The sequence below is a fragment of the Bison bison genome, unplaced genomic scaffold, assembly GCF_000754665.1.
Source record: "Bison bison bison isolate TAMUID 2011002044 unplaced genomic scaffold, Bison_UMD1.0 scf7180017864492, whole genome shotgun sequence".
In the NCBI taxonomy this organism is placed as follows: Eukaryota; Metazoa; Chordata; class Mammalia; order Artiodactyla; family Bovidae; genus Bison; species Bison bison.
The window spans coordinates 8950221-8954935 of NW_011495051.1; the positions used below are offsets into that span (position 1 = coordinate 8950221).

General features: G+C 41.3%; 1 pseudogene; it reads right to left on the reverse strand.

Annotated features, from left to right (window-relative positions):
• The window catches only part of LOC104979969, a 9648-nt pseudogene extending 5326 nt beyond the window's left edge, over positions 1-4322 (reverse strand).
• Positions 4323-4715: the final 393 nt, after the last annotated feature.

A 4715-nucleotide genomic window follows, 5' to 3' on the forward strand; every position in this document is an offset into this window, starting at 1 on the left:
CCTCTGCCTTTTCTAAAACCAGCTTGAACATTAGGAAGTTCATGGTTCACATATTGCTGAAGCCTGGCTTGGAGAATTTTGAGCATTACTTTACTAGCGTGTGAGATGAGTGCAATTGTGTGGTAGTTTGAGCATTCTTTGGCATTGCCTTTCTTTGGGATTGGAAAGAAAACTGACCTTTTCCAGTCCTGTGGCCACTGCTGAGTTTTCCAGATTTGCTGGCATATTGAGTGCAGCACTTTCACAGCATCATCTTTCAGGATTTGGAATAGCTCAACTGAAATTCTATCACCTCCACTAGCTTTGTTCATAGAGATGCTTTCTAAGGCCCACTTGACTTCGCATTCCAGGATGTCTGGCTCTAGGTCAGTGATCACACCATCGTGATTATCTGGGTCGTGAAGATCTTTTTTGTACAGTTATTCTGTGTATTCTTGCCATCTCTTCCTAATATCTTCTGCTAATGTTAACTGTCTGTATTTGTTGCAATACAAAAATCATTTTCTATAAACTAAGTACCTGGTGACAATTACTTAATATGTGCACATAGCATTTTCATCTTTTATACATAATATTTTCAACCTTAGAAATCAATGCTGGACTGCAAAACATGACTGTTCATAGAAAACTCAATAATCTACCATGTTAGTGTCGATATAGTTCATGTAAATTACTGCCTCATTCCCATAATTCACAGGTAGACTCACTAAACCAAAAGAGAATGAATCAGTTCTCCTACCTTCATTTCACATCCTGGACCAATAGAGCAGTTAGAAAACAAATGCTTATGAGCTACGGTGGAGGGGACCGACAATAGGTGGATTTGTCACAGTTTTAGTCCTGGATCTTCCCTAAAACCTAGATCAGGGTTTAATCCTTTTGTCTTTTACCCCCTGTATGTGGAGTGTGCTTCGACCTCTCTGTGCTTCTGTTCCTTTCTGGAAAAAAAGAGTCTAACATCCACTTCTGCAATTATGTCATAGTCAAGACACGTTTGGAACTTATACATATTTGGTCATTTAATAAAGAATTTAAAGTATTGTTAAGATAATGTGTTTAGTAATGAAATGAAATACCAGATTTAATGATGTTTTCTGGTTTATATGGCAAAGAGATCAAAGCCTTTCCTGTCTCAGAGCATCACAGCATGGAATGAAATGAAATATAAAATGTGTCTCAGTTCATGCAATTAGATGTACCATGTCCTTCTTTTCTGACTCTTTTTTTCTCCATATTTATGAAAATTTCTGCAATGGTTTTTCAATCATTGAATCCTGCAGATGCTATTAAATGGAAGATAATAGGTCTCATTGAAAGTCCATGACCTAGACACAAACAAGCACTATTTTATCTTGTCTCTGGTCCTATGGGACATTCTGAAAAGGATGAAACACAGCAGGACCCTGTGGTCCTTCCCTCCATACCTTCTGCCTGCCTTTTGTCTGTGGAAAAACTTTAGTCAAAGAATAAGTGTAATCAGAGAAACGAGAACATGCAAAAACAAGGAAAACAGTCAAAGGAGACCAAATAATAATAATGTTCATTAAGCATAATCAAGGACCTTTAGTTCCTCCTTGAGGGCTATAGATGATATTCTGAGCCTTATTCTGTGAACTGTCTTACTGAAACCCTCACCAGGTGGAGAAGTTAACTACATGGATCAGACTGTAGCCGTGACACATGCTGCCATAGTTCCGAGAATTGGCCTCAAAGAAATGAAAACAAACTGACTCTGAAAATGAAGATTAACTGTACCTAAAACAACTATGATGATGCTGGTCAGACCATCAATGACCAGTTTGAAGATGACTGTCAGAGCTGACTGTACTATTTCCACATGTAGCCCCCTCCCTCAGTCTATAAAACTCTTCCCTACTGACTGTCAGTGAGGGGGAGTCAGCCTTTGGATAGATGTCAGTTCAGTTCAGTTCAGTCGCTCAGTCGTGTCCGACTCTTTGCGACCCCATGAATCGCAGCACGCCAGGCCTCCCTGTCCATCACCAACTCCCAGAGTTCACCCAGACTCACGTCCATCGAGTCAGTGATGCCATCCAGCCATCTCATCCTCTGTCGTCCCCTTCTCCTCCTGCTACCACCCATCAGTTGCCTATATCTGAAATAAAGCAAATTTTCCTTTCCATCAATCTGGCCTGTTTATTGGCTTTTGAGCAGTGAGCAGCCAGACCCTACCTTTCACGAACAAGTCTACGGTGTGGAAGTCATATTGCTTAACATTTTTTTCTATTAAAAATGGAAGAATTTGTTCAATATTTAATTTTTTTAAAAAATTCTTGGTGCTTCCTCTGTAACAACAAAATATAGGGTCTGGGGATTCAGAAATAAATGAGCCTCAGTCATTTCACATAGTTATTGCATAGAAGGCATCCATTATTTGTTTAGTCTTACTTCAGTGGCATTGTATCAGTAAGGAATCAACACATTTGACAACACTCAGAGATACTCAGAGACACTATGGTACACAGATTTCTCAGAGATACTATGAAATTGCCCCATAATATGCTAAGAATAAGGGGAGCACACAGGATTCAAAAACAAATTGTCAGTCTCTGAGTCCCACACACTAATTTTGTTGTTTCCAGACTTTCTGAAAGGTTTAAGCAAAGATGAAAAAGTGAAAAGGTTAGTCTCAGTCATGTCCAACTGTAGCCTCTGCCCATGAAATTCTCCAGGCAAGGAAAGAGGAATGATTTGCCATTTCCTTCTCTAGGGGATCTTCCCAACCCAAGGATTGAACCCAGGTCTCCTCCATTGAAGGCAGATTCTTTACAGTCTGAGTCACCAGGGAAGACAAAGGTACCAAGGTCTAATCAGAGATATGTCTGAGGTATATTTATTGATGATTTTATTTTCTGAGTAAAGATGAACAACAAGACTCTGACTTTATATTTCCTTTTGTGATTGAGTAGGTGGATTATAAATGTGGATGAGGAAGTGAACAGTTAAAATCCAGGAGCAGGATAAGCAGATAAATCTGCCTTGAAGTGTCTGGGTTCCTTCTATCAGTGAGTTTGCTGGTGATCTCACCCACCCCTCCTTCCTATGAGTGATGCAGCAAGTGCAGCCTTTGTGTCCTCTGGAAAACTCCAAAGGGAAGGGTGTGGTAAGCAGGAAGTCTCTTCCAGGACTGCCCAGTCATGTCACTCTGGGTTTACAGGGGGCACTGTCTAGGTGCCCTTTGTCTGGAGGAAATCTGCCCAGATTCACTGGCTTCAAATCTGGCTTCAACCCTTTCTAACTCATGACCTGGTAAAAGTTACAGAAAATGTTGTGAGCCTTTCCTTTTCTTAAAATGCTAATGAGGGCTTCTCTGATGGTTCAGTGGTTAAGAATCCACCTGCCGATGCAGGGGACATGGGTTTGATTCCTGTCCCAGGATCCCACATGCCCTGGGACAAGTAAGCCCATCTGCCACAACTACTGAGTCCATGCTCCTTGAGCCCATGCTCCACAAGAGAAGCCACAGCAATGAGAAGCCAGAGCACTGCAACTAGAGAGTAGCCCCCTCTTTCTGCAACTAGAAAAGTCTGCGTGCAGCAATGAAGACCCAGCGCAGCTAAAACAAGTATTAATAATGTGTCTGTACTTATAATTTGGAGGGGTTATGCAGATGAAATCAAACAACATACATAAAACACAGACCTCAGTGCCTGGTTCTGGGGATGACCTCAGCAACAGTACATGATATTATGGTTAATGTTATCTTCCTTATCATCCTCATCACTGCTTTCAGGATCATTAGAACTGCTTACGTGAAGTTTAGAGACCCATGTGCTGCTATAGTTGGAGAAATGCCAGCCAGAATCAGAACCAAGGAGGATAGAATTAGACCTCTGAATGAGAGTTCTAACAACCTAATCAGAACCAAGAACTTAAACTTCATAGGGCTCTGATCCAAAATCTTGTATATCAGTGTCCTCTCAACTGTCCATCTCTATTGTCATGTTTGTTCCTCCTGAACAGAAAATATTGCTCCCAGTGGTTCCTCCTTCAATCACTGTCTCCCCCTCAACACTTACTGGGCTGGGCTGCATCTCTGCTGGAGCATGACCAAGGAGCATAGACTCATGACCCCTCTCCTGCCTGATGTGTGATGAACTCTCAGGGTCCCTTCTCAGGATGGGCAGGAAGACAGACTCAGGTGGGGAACGTCCAATGCAGGTGCTTCCAAATGGAGGATACACAGGTATAGATCCACACACTTAGAACTGGCAAACTAATGTGTAGATGGCACCAGCCAATTATTTACATTGATATGACCTAGGGCTTAATGCACAAAGGGTATAATTAGCCAGTTGGTCCATGTTGTCCCAATCTCCTTTTTAATGTTAGTGGAAAAGGGGAAAAAAAAAGAAAAGTGAATATCCTTAGGAGGGTCTGGGATCCTCTCTCCTCAGGTGGAGGTCCACTTTTACTTCTTCCTTCCAATTTGCAGGATTTTATCATAAATTTCAGGTTTTTGTTTTTTTAACCACTTTAACATGAAATTTTGATATCTGTAAATCCATTGTATTTCATGTGAAATACATGCAGCATTAGGTCTACACCAAGGATGTAATACCGTTTCCATTTTCTCAGTTATTATTTGTCTCTAAGTATAACTGGGAACTTTCTTTGTAGCTCAGTTCAGTTCAGTTCAGTCGCTCAGTCATGTCCAACTCTGCGACCCCATGAATTGCAGTAAGCCAGGCCTCCCT